The sequence below is a fragment of the Eubalaena glacialis genome, chromosome 8, assembly GCF_028564815.1.
Source record: "Eubalaena glacialis isolate mEubGla1 chromosome 8, mEubGla1.1.hap2.+ XY, whole genome shotgun sequence".
Lineage (NCBI taxonomy): Eukaryota > Metazoa > Chordata > Mammalia > Artiodactyla > Balaenidae > Eubalaena > Eubalaena glacialis.
In genome coordinates, this window is record NC_083723.1 from 11,468,267 (window position 1) to 11,487,191 (window position 18,925).

The following is an 18,925-nucleotide window of genomic DNA, read 5'->3' on the forward strand; positions in this document are numbered from 1 at the left end:
ACTGTATTTTAGAGAGAAGTATTTGATAATTACTGAAGTTAATTAGGTAACCATGAATACTAAATGCCTTGCTTCCCTACTTTTTGAGTGAGAGTATAGAGTACAGATGGTACTTGGCATTTGTGGGCATTTATGGGGAAGGGGGGAAACGTGAACTTTAAGTTAAAAAATTCCTGAGGAGTTCCCCCCCCACCAAATAAATTTCTGATGTCCCATTTTGTTTTACCAATAGAACTTTCAGGGAGTAGCTGATTAATTAGAGGATATATTTGAGAATATTCCACTCATTTTTTTTTTTCTGGTAAGACTAAATGATGGAAAAGAAGTATAAAGTATAAGAAATTGATGAATTTATGATCTAATATGAGTGGAATCATGCACAAGTTGTGTGTGTGTGTTTTTTCTTATTTGGGGGCCCATCCTGATTCACTATTAATATGTTTTTAAAAATCAAGGAGGAACTTGTCCAAACCTCAGTTCATAGGAATGGAATTAATATTGCTGTAAAAACAAAGAGTGGGGGGAATAAACTCTGGCACTCTAGCTAACAGGAACCGTTGAACTCAGCAGCCGTGAGGACCATGTGACTCATTCCGGGAAAGAACTTTCCTCTGCCATTCTCTGATGGGGATTCGACTGCTTCCATCAGCTATTAGCTCAGCTTTTTAAATTAACCATATTAAGGCCCACCAAAATTGCCTAGAAAAAGTCATGTGTTGATGTATTGTCCATGTATTTGAAGATACAAGGATTGTGAGAGATGGATGCTCTGAAGAATGTTTTTTCTTTTTGTAGCATTTCTTGTAAAATTTTAAAAAACTGAGTTGGAAAAATAAAGTTTTATGGAAAAATTTCTGAGTCCTGTTCAAATGAAAAACATTACAGGGATTTTTTTTTTCTTACCTCAATTGGTCTTGTTTTCAAAAAAATATGACACATGCCATTTAAAAACTTCAAGATGGGAGAAGAAAAGTCATATGATTTCAATTAAAATAGGTTCTTTTTGTCTCCCAGAGAGTATTTAAGTATTCCATGGGAGCCTGAGAAATCAGTGCAGTATTATACGTTTTTCAGAAGAGATGTGCTGCATTATCGCACAATTTCTTGCCTGTGGTCTGGTCTCATGCAAATTTCTTAATTTGCTTAGAAGAGGAAGGCTATTTCCTGGTTGAAACAAATTTCTCTTTCACATATTTTATCAGACTAGGTTTCAGTGGTGAACCCTCACATCTCAATGGCTAAAACCACAGTGGTTTATTTCTCATTCACACTACATAGCTACACATCCATCATGCTTATTTTGGGCACTCGGGGACCCAGTTGCTGAGACTCAAGCCAGGTGGAAAGAACGCTTTGGAAGGTCTTGCCTTAGCAATTAAATGCTTAGCTCATAATTGACCCAGTTCAGATATTGGCCAGAACGAGTCACATGATGCCATCCTACCCTAAGGAAGCCAGGAAGTACAATCTTTCTGTGTGTTGGATTTATTTGATTAACTGTATGAACACAACCGTACATATAATTGCACACCTACATTAATTACTTGGTATGAAGGTGTCCATGAATTCTAAAATCACTTGCAATTCATGTAATATGTTGACCCATCTCTTCCCACCTTGTTTTTTATCAACAGACATCAGTTTAGGTTAAACATATGGACATTTTGAGTATGGTTATCATCAAGCTAGAGGTTGGACATATATTTACCTTAGATTCCTGTATTTTCATAAGCCAGATAATTCACCAATTATCATCCAATTGAGAATTTATTTGTGCCCTTTTTCATTAGTATGAGATTTTAAATTTCTCTATTACGACTCACCAGAGAAATCACTAGTTGGAAATTGTTTCCCCTCCAGGAACTCACAAAATCTGACTCAGCTTTCTGGTTAGAAAAAGAGATGTTTTCAAAAATTAATTTTAATAGCTGTCCATTCAGTGAATACTTTGAAGATAGCGTGAGGATTTTGCAACAATTTTGGAAAGCACTTCAAAATGTACTGACAATAATTTCAAGATTATGTCTAAATCTATTTTCAGTCTAACATCTAGTATGTGAAGGTATTTGGCAAATGCCTTGAATTCCTAATTTTAAAGATATTAATCATGAAAATTTGAGAAGCTGCTCTAACTAGATACTACTGCTAGGAAAAATATCCTAAAAATAATCAACAAAAGAGTTAAAGAAACGATGAGTTTAGAGATCAAGTGCACTGGTCTTGAAGCTTTCCTCTTCCCCAAATAAATATTTACTCAGAACTCTAAAAATATTAAAAGGTAAAAGCAGGTCTGCTTTCCTTGACACGGAGCCACTGCAGGTAGTAGGGATGGGGAGGGGGGATTGAGGCAGGGATATGATGGAGGTTTTCTGCCCTAACCATCTGGCTTTTTCCTTGCTCCCCTCTACCTCATGATGGCTTTGGGGGCACTTTCAGAAACCTCTAGGGTTCCATAGAGTACAGGTTCAAATTTGCTGATCTATTCCAACTACTTATTTAGCAGATGAGGGCAACCAGGTTCAGAGAGGTCAACCCGCGAACCAAAGGGTGAAAAGTAAATTGATTGAAAAGCCAGGTGTCTACAAGTAAAAGATTGAGGTTTAGGGGTTTTACAAAATTATTTTATTGACAGACTCCAAGCCTGGCTCCTATACTGGCAATATATGCTAACTATACATATAACACCTCAATTGGCTTACATTTATTATGTCTCTACTTATATACTGAGTAGGGCAATATATCCTAGGTGCCATGGGATTTAAAAAATAAGTCACATTTCCCACCCCCAAGGACTTTGTTGTCTAGTTGGAAGAGAAAATTCTTTTAATCTATTTTTCTGAATCTAGCATTCATCCATCTAGGCATTCCAGGAGAACTTATTCAATAAATATTTAATGAACATCTGATTTATCAGATATACTCTATGTCAGCTCATATGCCTCTTCTACCTCTTGTATATCTTCTGCCTTGCAACTTGTCCCTTTACCCCTCCTTATTTCTGGTCTCTTCCTTCTTTTCTTTCTCCTCCTTCACCACTACCATCTAAAATATCCCTGAAAGCTAGTTACAGCCTTGTAGCATAGAAAATAGCCTTTCATTCCACATTGGAAGATAAAAGGATTAAAATGCAAATGAACAGTTGAAAGCACAGGTTATACTTGGGTGACTAGATTTCAGTTAAAGTGCAATTAATCAATCCATCATCAAGGGTAAGTGACTGATAACAGAGTCTTTCCTGTTTTCATAGGTGTAGTGGGTGGGAAAGGGAGAGGGGGAGTGAAGACAGTAAGAGGCATTTGGGCAAAGGGAGGGCATGGGGGAGAGGTACCATCAAGAAACAGAGGGGATCTGGGACTGCCCAGGTTTGATAGTTTTGCCTGGGACAAATAGAAGCATTACCCTGAAGTATCTGTGCAGTGCAGCTGCACCGCAAAGGCAGCTCTATGTGATTTATGAAAGAGCTCACATGATTTATGAAGACTTAAAAAAACATCAGCACACAGCTGACTTTCTATAAAGGAGCTTCTTTCCCCCAGGATTCAAGGAGCTTGGAATTTAATGAGGGAAATGGAATCTACAATGAGAGACGATAAGCAAACTAGATTGTTTCTCACACAGACAGACCAGAATTTATGTATCCTGATACTCTGGCCTTCACAGGCCTCAGCCAAACCCAGCAACGCCTTGTTCTCAAAACACTCTTTGGAACTCTTCCACTCTGCCCATCACCCTGACACCCTTTCTAATATGGATCACCCCTGAGGATTTTCTCAGAACCTTTAGTTGGCCTGGAATGCCGGCCCAGCTCCTCTTCGCCCTTCCCCAGGGCTGCCAGTTGAAATCCTATGCAGCCTTCAACGTTGTAATCCAAATATCACAGAGCATCTCTCTTGCCTCCAAACTATTCTAGCATTCTGCTCATGTCTCAATCATACTATGTAATATATTTTACTTTGTTATTGGTAAACATTTTTTCAGGTGTGTTTAAACAACAACAGAAAGACAAAACCAAACAACTAAAAACAAAAAAAACAAAAAACAAAGAAAGGACATGTTAAGTCTAGGTGGCTAGGCCGTGTGTGGCCCTGGTATGATGCATAACAGATAACAAAGGAATCCCCATCTCCTAGTTTACTCCCATTGTCTCTGTGTAGAGAACGGAAATTGCTTCTGTTCGTTTGCCTGGCAAGTATTCCCATCACCCTGGTCTTTAGCCATCCATAGTCAGGGTGGAGCGGTGAGGGGCAGGGGAATGGCCATATAGAACAGGACTGGGTTTGGTCCGTTACTTTAGTCCCTTTTCTGGGGATGTGCTGATTCATCTAGGAGCTGGCAGAGGTCTCAAGTCCAGCCAATCAGAGTCCGAGACCTCTTGATGTAAAATTAGATAAGAAGCATTTGGGGCTATGATGTGGGGCAGCTGGAATGAAGTCAGATGGACAAGTAAAGAAACAGACAGAGGTAGAAAGAGACCTGGGTACATTACATCCTTGTTCCAATCCCCAAGGTCATGGTTCCTCCAGGTTTTGTTTCTAGATATACCCTAGTACCTTCTTTTTTTTTTTTTTTTTTTTGGCTTGTGCTAATTTAAGTTGGCTTTCTAACACTCGCAACCAAATATCTTTGCTAAATTGATCTCAATTAAAGAGACTGATCTTAAGACCTGAATGAGTAGGATGAACTTTTTTAAGCCAAAATAGAATCACTTAATGAATGGGTGAGGTAATTCTAACAGAACTTTTTAAAAATTGTTTTGATGTCCTGGTCCCCTGACAAATGCCTGTTAGCAATGCCCAAGGACAAAAAATGAGAGAAAAAAGAGGGACAGATACTTGCAAATAGAGTTACAGTTTTTAAAAGGAAAACAGGAAATATCATTGCTGACATGGCCAGCTGCCCAACAAAGATTTCGTTTCCCTTTCCATAGCTTAGAGTGTGGCTGGAAGAGGCTAGAACAACACCATTTGGTACAGTCATGTGTCTGGTTGTCACCCGTGATGCATGGGTAAAGGTAATAGAAAGTTAAGGGGCAGGTGTACCTTCTCCAGTTTCTCTTTCCCTTGGAAGCCCTGGTATATAACAGAGCCATGAGTGATAAAGTCCCTAAACCATGACATGGATGTTATAAGAATCATGAACTACTCTGAGAATGAAATAAATTTTTGTTGCATTAATCCACTGAGATTGTGGAGCTTACCTGTTATGGCAGCCAGCAGAACCCTACCAGTTCAAGGTTTCTCAAGCTCAGTTCAGAGAGCATACCACTAAGTCTTGGAAAAGTTGTGTGCCAAATCTTGTATGGTAAAAAAGGAGGCTAGCACCTAAGAATATGTTATGTCAGACTAACCTCAGTCCTTATTGAAACAACTCCTTATTGAAACAAGAGTGAGGTGTATTAGTGCATCTGGTATCTCTGGATGTAAACAGGAAAACTGACATGACTCTCTTGATATCCTTGGAAACAAGGTGAATTTGTAAACAACTGACCTAGAGGAGTTACCATCCATTGATTATTAGATTGATATTTCCTGGGGGAGGCACTAGTGGTACACGACAGGACCCGATGCTATTCTTAACCTGTCATATTCTGTACGTATTTTTAGATTTCATCAAAGGTATAAAACATTATCCTTATCAGATTAGAGCCCTTGTGTAACAGGGACGGGTTCTTCTATGTTCAACAACAGAATTAAAAATCTAGATGACGCTTTGGCAAACTTTTCCTGTAAATGGACACACAGTAAATATTTTAGGCTTCATGGTCTAAGAGGTAAAATTGAGGATATTATGTAGGTACCTTGACATAATTTCCATGTGTCATTAAAATATTTTTCTCTTGATGTTTTTCCAATGATTTACAAATATAAAAACAATTCTTAGATGGTAGGCAATAGTAAAACAGGGGGTGGGTCAGATTTGTCCCATAGGCCACTATTGTCAACCCCTGATCTAGAACAAAATATTGGAATGAATATAAAAAGAAGTTATTATAGACTAAAAATAGGACAATGACATTAGACCTAAAAAATCAGCCTCACAAGCATAGAATGAGGGAGACAAGGCTTAGGAGTAGATGAGTTTCCCGCATGGACCACATCACAGAGAAATAGTTGAAGGCCCTGGAGACAGTGCTAGGAGGGACAGAGGACACTAGGTTTGGGATAACTGATGACCTGCTTCCCGGAAGAGGAAGCAATGCCTTTAGCTTAAGGCACAGTGAGTCATCAGGGGCATTCTTCCTGGGCTCTAAGTCTGCCAGATAAGGAGACAAGCCAGGGGATCTGAGCTTCCAGGGCAGGCTGGCCCAGAGGACCCTTAAGCCCTTTCCAATCTTGAGAGTCTGTTTCTTATTCTCTTACAATCAGGCTTCTTTAAGACACGGGAGGTATCTATTTCATGATTCTATCTCTTACCATAAATGAATATTTACTAGTGAGTGAACCTACTAGAATCTGCCAATTGCTTTGATATATGAGACAAGGAGAAGTAAATTCTCTAAGCAGAGGGAGGTGGGCTGCCCAAGTGAGGGGCTTGGTGGGGTGAAATGCTCAGAGGTTACTGGATTCAATGCAAAGTTTGGCTCCTGTTCTTTTTAACCCTGGCCTTGAGAAGCAGAGAGCAGCCCTGGGGCTTTTCTTCCCAGCCTTGGATTGCATCCCATTACCCCTTTCAACACCAGGACAAACGTTCCTCCGGCTTTCAGGCTCAGCTAATCCAGGATGCCCTCTGACACTCACCCACACATGGCAAGGCAGGAATCTTCCCCCAGAAAGGCTGAGTTTTCCAGCCTGGCTCACAAACAGGCAGCACACAAGTCCTTGGAAACCCATTGAACAAGTGTCATCCAGGACTTACAAGCTGGCTGCAAAAATAGAGAGAGCTCAGTAAAACACCCAGTGGTGGCAGAGCTTCTGGAAACCGAATGCAGGGACAGGCACCAGGGATCTTTCAGCGAAAGTAATTTCCAGAGCTCACATTCAGCGCCTGGCACTTTGATAAGCATTTAGAAGGGGTCCTATTACTACCGAGAATGAACCGGCAGCTGCCTCGCCTGGATTTTGCCCCAAGGGAGAGAGGTCAGCAGAAGGTCAACCCAGAGCAAGGCTGAGACGGGGAGGGGGGGGGGGCGGTGGGGCGGGGGTCCCCATGGTCCTCAGTTCTCACCCTTAGGAGTAGATGCTCTTCTCAGAATAATTTCCATCAGGAAGGTCGGGCCTGGATGACAGGTAAGCAGATTATTTTCAGGACAAAAAGAATGTGGCTAACTGCATCCCAGAGGCCTGCAGACCCCACCCCCTAGGAGCTCACACGCCAAAGCGCAAATGGCTCTTCCTTTCTGCACATCACGTCTAGCAGGCTTTAAACAGACACCGAAAAGCTTGTTGATTTAATGAGAAGTTTTCTTAAGAGACAAGTCCCACCTGTTCCTTCTGCTGCCATGAGACTGTCCGTTTACTCAACAATTCAGTCCTCTCCCTGGGAATATAATCAGGAAGGCAGAGACTCAGTGGCTGCCGGCTTCATGTCGCTACCTAGACGGCCTCTCACCGCAGGGCCAGGGCACCCAGAGGGCAAGGTGGGCCACGCACAGCCCTGCAACGCAGATGTTCCACTAAGACTTCCCGTTTCAGGTTCTCTGCATGGATTTGAGAAACCCCGGGTAGAGCTGGGATGATGCATAGGCCTGGGTGAGATTTGGCAAAAAGCTATTAGTACACTTGCTTATTCCTGGGTCATCCTCTGGCCTTGAGCCCATGCTGGGCCTCACCCCTGCTCCTCCGCTAAGGACAAGCAGGTCAAGAAAAGGAGGCTCAAGGGACCGACATTCTTTGCTACTCTGAGGGCAAGAGGGGCAAATGTGCAGATGAGAGACAAGACGGCAGATGTTTAAGAAACATCTTCTGTGCTCTGGTCTCACCTCCCAAGTAGCCAGCTGGCCCCTAGGGCAGGCCTGGAACTTGCTGGTTCTCTGGGCTCCTGTTCCCCCAACTACATGGGGTTCCCCAGCCAGCTCAGAGGGATGGCCCTGCTATAAGATGACCAATGCTCCAGACTTCCACTGGCACTGCTCCAGGACCCACATCTGCTTTGATCATGCCTTGATTAAAATCCTTTGGAGTAAAGTGTAAAGTTCTAAAAATCATGTCAAAGGAGTTCTGGGCCCTTCCAACCTCTTTCATAGCATCTGCTGATGATGTTTTGCTCTCTGCTGTTCCTCACCACCAGTTTTCCTCCAGGTGTCCACTCTTCTACTGGCCCTCTCCACACTGACACCCCCTCAACCCCAAGGTACGTGCAGACACACACACATACCACCTGGCTAGCACCTATTTGCATCTACAAATCAGCATTGATGTCACTGCTCTTAGAAGCCTTTCTTGATCCCTTACTTCTCAAAGTATATTAGATGTCCTTCTAAGTTCTCTCTTAAAACTTTGTTCTAACCTTCATAGTTCAATGGTTATACCATCATGACTGAATCACCCACGACACAGGAAGTTCCAGGAAGGTAGGACCGTATCTGTTTTTCTCTCCATTATGTTCCAGGCACTAACACAGAGCCTAGAACTTAGTAGGAGCACAGTGAAAACTGGTTTATTCAATGAATGAATGAATGCACTTTCCAATTGCTTAGTTCCTTTGGTCGGCTGAGATTATATCATAGTCTCTGTATCAGCTGCCCATCTACAACGATGGATGAGTTACTGAAGGGTGCCATGTGGTGGCAGCTAACCTGGACCGTCTCTTGCATTGTCAGCTGGTTCCAACACAACACCTCTCTCATTCTCATGGGGAACTCTGATTCCAGGTCCTGTCCTCACCTAATCTGCTACCTTGGGTGATAGTTGACTGGGCCTTGCCATGTAGTACCTAGAGACCCAACAAGTGGAACTTGATAGAAATGCAACTTAGCATCAGTATATCAAGAAACATCCTCAGAATTTTAGTTGCTGGAACATTCTGGGTGAGTCTGCCATGGAGCTGCCGAGGAAGCAAGTGCTAGGGTCTACTTTTCCTGAACTACAGTCCTGATGAAGAGGAGGCAATGGCCTATCCTACTGGACATGTTTCATACCAAACCCATAGAGCCAAACTCAATTCAGCACATCCCCAAAGAGGGAAAATGAACAGATTCAATTTGGGAGAAAAACATGGCAAGTGAGGAAAGACTTGCATAAGTCAAGTCAGAGGTAGAGAGGAGAAAGAGATACGTGAGAGCTCTCTTCAAATACTTGAAGCTTGTCATCTGAAGGCATAATAGGTCCAATGAGGACTATTAATGTGTTTTGTTGGGATGGGGCTGGTACATGAATTCCCTGAATTATAAGCATAACTTCAACTGTAGTTACATTTTTCTTCATACTTTTATTTTGTTTTTCAAAGAGGTCCCCAAAATATTAAAAAAATATATGATTGAAAGCCAAAAAAGTATTAAAACTGATGTCTATTATCAAACAGAACTGGAGATAGATTCAAGGCAGGATTAAGTAGGAAATGAATATGTCTAGTAGGAGAAGGGGCAAGGGAAAGGACAGAAGGAAAACCATAACATTGGTTATGGCAAGTGTTTATAAAAATGCTCTTGAAGTGAGGTTTCCAGATGAGATTTTCTCACATTCATTTTGCTGAAGCCTGACTACTCCTGTAGTTTATTCCTGTGGTTTCCTTTAGTTGGTCTTAAAGGTGAGCTTTTCTAGCATTTGACACATTTAGTATATTATAAACCCTTAGTTTGATTAGTTTTTTCTAGATTTCTTTAGCTGTGTACAGTTGCTGGGCAGTGTTGAAGAGAAATCAGCCTCAGAAATAGCCTCAGGTAGCCCCTGAAACAGTCTTGATTCAGGGCGCTCTCTGTGTAATCATCCAGAATCCTTGACACTCCTCCATATACCCCAAGAAGCAACCACACAGGTGTGTAATTATGTAGCAGTAGGTATGAGAAGCTTTAGCCTTCCCTGGTGGAAGAGAGGGAGTCTGTATAGACCAGGGTGAGGGTCTAATTCTCACTCTCCAAAACCCCAAGAGTGGCCCTGCTTCCAGGAGCATGACAGAGTTGAGTATTAATTACTTGCTGAATTTCATGCCGAATAAAACCACATGTGTCTTTCAGCTGTGGTTTGGAAACATTTCTACCCTGGATATTATCTGTGAAAATTGGATGGGATTACATCACCTTGCTGCTGGTTTATGCATGTTCAAATTTCACATCAGCAGGGAAAAGAAGGCGCTTCTGTGTGCATTTAACTTCAGCCTGCAACACCATGGAGAGCTATGTCTGCCATCTTGGGAGCCCAGAGTTGATCCTGCAATCAATAGGGAACCCATGAAAAGTTTTGTTTGATAAGTTGAGTGAAATGTTAGCATCAAGCTAACGGCATGGAGTAAAGAGTATAAGAGGAGAAGCAAGAGAAAAGTTAGGGATTGAGAGCCTGAGAATACAAGATATAAAAGGCGAGGAGCATTTTGAAAAACACTTAGGATAAAAAGTGGATAACTTTGATGATTCTTTGGGCATTGGATAGTGAATGGAGGGGAGACTCTCAGGTTTTTGGCCTAAGTGGCTGGAGCTATGATAAAAAAAAAAGGGGGGGTGGGTGGGGAGGGACTTCCCTGGTGGTGCAGTGGTTAAGAATCCACCTGCCAGTGCAGGGGACATGGGTTCGAACCCTGGTCCAGGAAGATCCCACATGCCGTGGAACAACTAAGCCCGTGCGCCACAACTACTGAGCCTGCGCTCTAGAGCCCGTGAGCTGGACTACAGAGCCCACAGGCTGGACTATGGAGCTGGCCTGCCACAACTACTGAAGGCCTCACACCTAGACCCCGTGCTCTGCAACGAAGAGAATCCACTCAATGAGAAGCCCACTCACTGCAACTAAGAGTAGCCCCCGCTCGCCGCAACTAGAGAAAGCCCGCATGCAGGAACGAAGACCCAATGTGGCCAAAAATAAAAAAAAAGTAAATAAATAAAATAAAATTTATTTTAAAAAGTGTGTGGGGGAGGAATTACAGGGAATAAGTTTTAGAGGAAATAATGAGGCATGTTGTACCCTTTGAGCTGTGAGGTATCTGTGTGACAACTAAGTTACATATTTCAGGGAGCAGGTAGGTATACACATTTGATGTGCTTGTGAAAAGTCAAGGTGAGAAAGACAGTTTGGGGGTCAGTGTCCCATAGGTGGCAGATAAACTTGAGTGTGGGTGGAATTGCCCTGGGACAGCAATCGAATGAGGACCATTGCAGCCAAGTTGGGAATTCTGGGAACACGGATGTTTCCATGAAGGAGACTGAGAAGAAATGCTCAGCTTCGGGGAGGATGTGTCAGATGGGAATAAAGAGGGAGAAAAAGTAGTGGGTTTGGAGGGAGAGGGAATATCAGGAAGTCATGGTTACAGGAATCCAGGTATACACAGAGTTCTAAGAAGTATAATTGTAAAGTGAATCAAATTATGCAGAAAACCAAGGACCGTAATAGCAAAAGATAATTATTTTTTACTGAAATGTCAATGGGGAGAAAGTTGGTGATTTTTTTTTTCTGGAGCAGTTTTAGGGTTTTAGTGAGGGTGGAAGTTATGTTATGAGACTTTGAGATGAGAATGGGCAGTGAAAGAATTTAATGAGGAAATGTATTCAACTTTTTCAGGATCTTTGACTTGTAAGAGAAGAAGTGGGATAAGTCAAGGGTAAAAGGATACTGTTAAGGGAATTGTTTAAGTTTTAGGGTGTTTGCTTGTTTCTGTTTTTATTTTGATGAGGGAGATGTTATCAAGTTTATAAACCAAAAGAAATGAGACAGTAGAGTAGAATAGGTTGAAGGCAAACAGATTATAGTCATAAGAAATGGAGTCAGGTCTTTGGGGGACAAAGGCAGAGAGGATCAAGAGCTCAAGTGGATATCTTGGCTGTTAACAGAGGGAAGAGTTAGGTAGGAGGGAGAATGTGATATCTAAAGATTGAGAAATTCATAGCCAATTCCCTCAATATCCTCCAAAAATGTTATAGAATACAAGGTCACCTTTGGAAAGAAGGGTAAGTATAGGATAGAGGGCTTGAGAGAAGTTGTGAGTGTTTTAAATTATTGCTTAGGTGAAGACTGAGCTAATCAAAGACTAGCAAAGGAGTTGTCAAGAACTATTACTGGGAGAATTGGGAATTTGTTCCTAGAATTAGTAGGAAATTGTAATTGCACGAATGCCCAGAGTTGTAAGATTTTCCTGTCAGCTTTCAGCCACTAAAGTGCATCAGTTGGCATGTGGCCATGAAATTGAAATGGTGGTGCAACTGACCACAAGGACATGAAATTCACACAGGAAGAAACATGGAATAGAGAGAGAGAGGCTGAGTCTTTTGTCATTGTCTTTAGTGAAAATGAGGGAGTGTTCCATAGTATGTTTAAGAGCATGAGTTTTCAAAACAAATACATCTGGGTTTGAGTAACAGTTCAACCACTTACTAAGTGTAAGATCTGACTAGTGGCCTTGTGGCTTCTTGTGCCGTGTAGTCCGCAATGCTGACCAAGGAACCACAAATTGGTATACCAGGTGGCCAGAATGCTTCCCTCACCATATCACTGAAACCGAAAAGAGTGAGTTGTCTTTAACCACTGATGTCTGACCCAACTAGTTTGCCAGCCACCATCCTGCACGCTGTCTCACAAGAGAAGAGTTTCATGTGGGAATATCTGAGGTAAGAGAGAAGTTTATCGCTGATTGTCTTTCTGCTCTAACCAGGCCATAACGTGAGAACTCTGGTCACTAATCATGCACCTCCTCCACTCCTAGATGAGACCATGGCAGAAGCTGGAGATAAAAAGTAGAAGTGTGTCCAACCTTACATCCAACCTAGTGGAAAGATACATTAATGCATCTACTACTCCTTATAACTTGTTAGAAAATGAAAAATCCAGGACAAATGCAAAACCAAAGGGGGTTCCAAGACAACAGGCATAAACCAGAACTCTTTGAGGCAAATCAGAAAGTAAGGTCACTTTGTGGAAGTATGAACACCACCCCCAGAGAAGAATAGATTGAAGGTAACATCCTCAGGGAAAGAGCTTTAGATACAGCTGAGCCCTGCTCTAACTTCAAGCAGCTGTCTCCAAGCCTGTTTCCTACTAGACCAATAAATCTCCACCCTCAAACACAACTAAAGATGCAGGCATTTCCAGGCGTTTCTCAGCCTGGTCAGAAGAACAGACAGTGCTTGGATGTTTTCCCATCATGGCCTCTGCTAGGGTTGACTTATAGCTTTTTCAGTGGCAGCAGCTAAGAAAAATTTTTCTGCTGTGAAGATTAACTTTCATCTTTGAATTGTGGCTTCTGGTTCGGAGGCCAGAGGGATAAAGTTAAAGGCTTCTTCTTGCCTTCAGAAGTCCCCTTGCTTAGAATAGACAAAACCTTCCAGGGCAGAGGGTCTTGGGTCTGCTCACTGCAAGAAAACAAAGGTAATGCCATCCTGATGTAATGTAAAAAGCTCATCCAAAATCTCCCCCAGTATTCTATCACCATGGCTGATCCTTTGTGGTAACTTTTCCCTTACCATTGCCCTTGTTAAATGTAGACAGCCTCTAGAAATATAGAATAATCCCTTCTTTTTCACATTCCACTGTGAATTATTTTATCAGATTCTTTTTCATCAGACATGGAGAAATCTGGATTAAGCATGGTGCAGGGGTGGGACTTACGGATCAAAAAGGAAAACACAGGGCAAAAGGACAAACAGGTGTATGTATGTGTGTGAGGGGGGCTGAGGGCTGTAAGAGCCATGTGACTGAGACAATTTACCAGCTCCATAACTTTGCCAGAAGCAGATCTGCTGGGGAAATCTGGCTGAGTGAGCACTTCTTTGTTTTTGCTGTTTGAATTTTGGTCTTATAAACACTTCAGGTGAACTTACTTGACAGAGTCCATATTTGTTATCCCTGTGTCTGGTCTGGACTTGGCAGCAAAAGTAGAAAGATTGAGGTGTTTGAGAAATGACTTTCATTCCAGCCTCTCTGGAAATATTTAATGTCTAAAATATTTGGATAGTTAGGATTTACAGCTTTAAGGGACCTGCAAAGAGTAACAGCATCTACCTAACTACTTAATCTGATCTTTCAGAGTTTTATTTTCACTTGTTTTACTGTAAAATAAAGCATATGCGTATATCTTTATATAAAATACGCATGTATGATTTTAAAATAATACAGGCATACCTCATAGACATTGTGAGTTCAGTTCCAGACCATCACAATAAAGCAAATATCACAATGAAGTGAGTAACATGAAATTTTTGGTTTATGAGAGCACATAAAATTTATGCTTACACTGTATTGTAGTCTATTAAGTGTGCAATAGCATTATGTCTGAAAAAAACACCAATGTACATACCTTAATTAAAACTATAAAAAAACCCAATTACAATAGTAACATCAACGATCACTGATCACAGAGAACTATAACAAATATAATAATAATGGATAAGTTTGAAATATTGCAAGAATCACCAAAATGTGACACAGAGACATGAAATGAGTGACCGATGTTGGAAAATAGTGCGAATAGACTTGCTAGAAGCAGGGTTGCCACAGAAGTTCACTTTGTAAAAAATGCAATATCTATGTGACACAATAAAGCTAAGCGCAATAAAAAAAAAAAAAAAGTAGGCCTGTAAATCAGGGAATGAACAAACTATTTATGGAAAATAGTATGCATGGAAAAACATAGATCAATTTCACAAAAAAAATATTGAGGGAAAGCAGCCAGAAAAAAAAAAAAAGAGTATATACTATGTAGTTCCATTTATATAAAGTTCAAAAACAGGCAAAACTGATCAATGGCGTTGGAAGTAAGAATAGGGTTACCTTTGAGAGGGAGTTAGCAATTTGCCATTACTTATTTTGTGTATTTTCACTTGTTATCTTTTTCTTCGTTAGGATAGCTAGTGATTCAGATGTAGGAAAGTTTTGGTGCTGGTGCCCTGGGAGCTTTAGCTTCATTCATTGAGCTGCATACTTCTCTTTGTGCACTTTTGTGTATATATGTTCTATTTAAATAGCTTGCTAAAAGTAATACAGCAAATACCTGAGAACTCAACACCCATTGAGACTGTGCCATTTTCTTAGATACCCCCTCTGTGCTTTGCTCCTATCTCCCCACCACATGTAACCACTATCTTGACGTTCGTAATAATCATTGCTGTGCGTTTCTTTAGGACTTTTGAATGTATCCAAGTATTGTTTTGTTTAGTTTGGTCTGTTTCTGAAACAGTACTGCATGTACTTTCTCTGACTTGATTATTTTGCTTACCATTATGTTTTTGGGATTTTTCGGTGTATCAAGCTGTAGTTTATTCATTTTCACTACTCTGTAGTATTCCATTACATAAACATAACACAAATTATTTGGCCATTAGATGGACTGCTTTTCAATTATGCTATAAAATTAAATATATATATATTGCATTCAGGGTAAGAGGCTGGGTCTTTTTTGTCTAGGAGTGAATTTTGCTGAGAGGTCTAAGGTCTGCCATCACTCTGCTCTTCTTGGCAACATTACTGCATCTCCATGGCTTCTGAAGCTATGTCATTTGGTGCATATACATTTAGAATTGTTACTGTATATCTTACTGGTAAATTAAATCATTTATAATTTAAAATTAACCTATATCTAGGAAAACTTTTTTCCTTAAGATCTCTCTTGTATATTATTAACATACAGTGGCTTTTGTTTTTATCATTAATATTTCATGATTCATATTTTCCGTCCTTTTACTTTGAGCCTTTTGTGTCCTTATTGTTGGGAATCTGCCTTTTATAAACACATATCTTATAGAGTCAGATTTAAAAATATCCAGCCCAACAACTCTAGCATTTTAATTGGATTATTTAGTCTATTTACATTTGCCATAATGTCTGATGTGCTGTATTTGGATTTTTATTTATTGTCTTATATTTGTGCTTTATTTTTTGGCCTCCACACCCCACAGGATCATAAAAGCTTAAATGGTCAAGTTTTGCAAATCTTCTTAAGGTAAAAATACTGGATGAAATGCTATGCTTGCTTCTCCAGGTTTTCACCTTCATTTAGATTTTGGCCTAAGGATTCATTACTTTTTTTGCTAGCTCACCAAATTAATTATTCAACAAATATTTGGGGACTTCCTGCAATAAGGCAGCTACTATTTATGTTCTGGGGATATAGCAGGGTAAGAAACAGGCAATAGTCCCTTCCCTCAGGGAATTTATATCACAACAATTGAGTGGTTATTTTAACAAGATTTAAAAAAATTTTTCCTCCAGCATTTTTGTTTGTTTTCAGTGGGTTGATGTAGGTACCTAGCCTGACATATACCAAAACCAAAATATCTTTCTTTCCATCAGGCCTTGTAAAACAGAATAGTGACAGTTTTCAGGGTCTTTTTTGTTTTGTTTTTAGGTGTCTTGGATTTAGTGTTTTGAAATGAGCACAGGACTGAGAGGTGGGAGACCTAGACATTAGTCCCATTCTGTATCTCACTAGTGCCAATATCAGACCTTCATTTTTTCCTCCTGGGTTTAATGGGCTGATCATGTCTCCATCACAGGGTTACCTGGGGGCAGTAATTATACAATGTAAAGGAAGACATTTTGTGTAGATTATTCTTCAAAGGTCAGTGTTCTATTACTTTCAAACTAGAGAATTAGTTTTAAAGGAGTGAAGTATCATATCCGAAGTCACATAGTAATAATTTAGTGTTCAAATCAAATCAGTTTTCTTTGAGTAAGAGGGTAAGTGTGAAAGAAAAAGAAACCCTTCACTTCTAATAGAGGCTTTTAGTTTTTCCAGCTTAGAGTGAGAAATCATTCTCTTGAATTCACAGGACCCATCATGCCTTACCTGCTAAATGAGGTGTAAGTGACATCAGTGTGGTCGCTCTGAAGAGCTACACTAAAGCCACATTCTGTGCATTCATGAGAGCTGGAGAAGGAGATGGAAGATGGAGCGTGTGTTTGGAGGGGCGGGGGGGGGTGGTAGAAGGCCAACCCTTCTTAAAGGTCCTACTTTCTAATACCCACAGCCCTTTAAAAAACGATCTCATCTGGGTCTACTTTATCCCCTGATATCAGTGAGGAGGCTGAAGGGCAAAGCAACTATTGATGGGCCTCTTCTGTGTTCTGATAATTAGTGAAGTGCTGACTGAGGTGCGTTTCTGTCGCAGGAGCCCCAAGCACCTCTGCACAATTTGGTTGTGATGTAAATCAGGACAATCGAGACCACGTTCCAAGACTCTTCAGTGTAGCTGAATCAGCTGCTACATAGAACGAAGCAAAAGCCTGCCATGGACTAGCTAATTGTTTGTCTACTCGGTGTCCGCTGATGGATTCTAGCGAGATTTAGATCATACCTTGTGCTTCTGGCCCAGCACTCATGTTGCTCAGGAAACGCCAGTCCTTGGACTAATGGAATTTACAATCTTACCCGGACAAAGTGTTTATTTATAATAAAAAGAGAATTTTTCTAATAAAGAGAGGCAGATGTTAACCATCTTGATTCATTTCAAATGTGCTTGGACTAATTCAACAGGCTTCAAATGGAGGGTCAGAGGGCAAGCCCTGTTTTGCTTATACCCTTCAGGGTCACATTAAATCCATGTTGTGTTTTCTGAAAGATTAGAAACAGACTGCTAAATGAACTCAACAGCTCTAAGATGCAACTTTTCTGGGCTAAATAGAAAATCCCACAGTTTCGTTTTCATGCTTATGAGTAAGAGTTCTTATTTATGCTAAATACTCTTTTATTCAAAAATCTCAGATGTGCAAGGAGGCTGGCTTAGTTGCTGATTATTCTACACTCTCTTTATTCGCTGTTTATTCATCATTAAGTGCCTAGGGATATCAAAGTAAGTAAAACTCAAGGGATGTGAGGAGAAACATTCATAATTTCTTAACAAGAAAAGTACATGTTTCTCAAACAGAAAAGACAGCGTTACGTGAATAAGAGTCCCTTGAGTCCAGGGGATGATGTTTAACTCTGAGAAGTTTACTCTTGCCTCAAGTGAAATAAAACTACTAAATATTAAACCTCAACGCAGACCGACTGATTAACAAATTGCTTTAGTGCAAATGGAGAGGCTCAAATATTTTGACTTTACCATTTTTCACTAAAGTCTTTCACTAAACCTGACCACAGCTGTCCTTGAGGCCAGATGTTAGCTGTAAAATTCAGTGAATTTAATATACCATGCAATCTCCCTGCCTTTTTAGACAGGCTGAAGCCCACAGCGTCTGTGTGTATTAGCTTTACATAGCTCCGGTCGCAGTGCTGAGATGGCTATTATCCTCATGTGGTTTGGCTGTGGCTCAGATTGCCCCTGAGCTTGTGCACAATCGCTCCATTTAGGACCTTCTGCTTCTCTTTGAGTGAAGGAACCTCACAAATGCACTCGAGACTGGCCGTTCCTAAAAGTATTTGGATGCAGTCAAATACCTTCCCTTTTTTATCATTGTTCAGCTGCCCAAGCCCAGCTCATTGTGGCCTCATCAAATGCATTTTCCTGGAGGGTTGCAGGACTGGGGCTTGGCATGCCTCACAGGAGAGCAAGCAGTCTGCAGAGTGCAGAGTTGTCGGGGTCCTCCACTCCCTGCCTTTGCCAGTGCATTTTCTGGTCTGTTAATTAGAGACTCGGGTCGGCAAATGCTTGTCTGAAACTCCTCAGGGCGAATTCACAAAGCCTGGGGAGCAGTGATGCAATGGAAAGAGTACAGGGTTTCAGAATTGGAAAGACCCAGGCTTAAATCAAGCAACACCATTGAATTCCCTGAATGCCCGTTGATTCCAGTCTAAGCCCTACTCCTCCCAATTTAAGGCAGTCATTTTCAAGCCAGGTTCAGGACTGCTTCAGGGCCTGCAAATGTTTGAATGGCTTTTTAAAGAACACATTAAAGGCTTTTAATAAAATTGT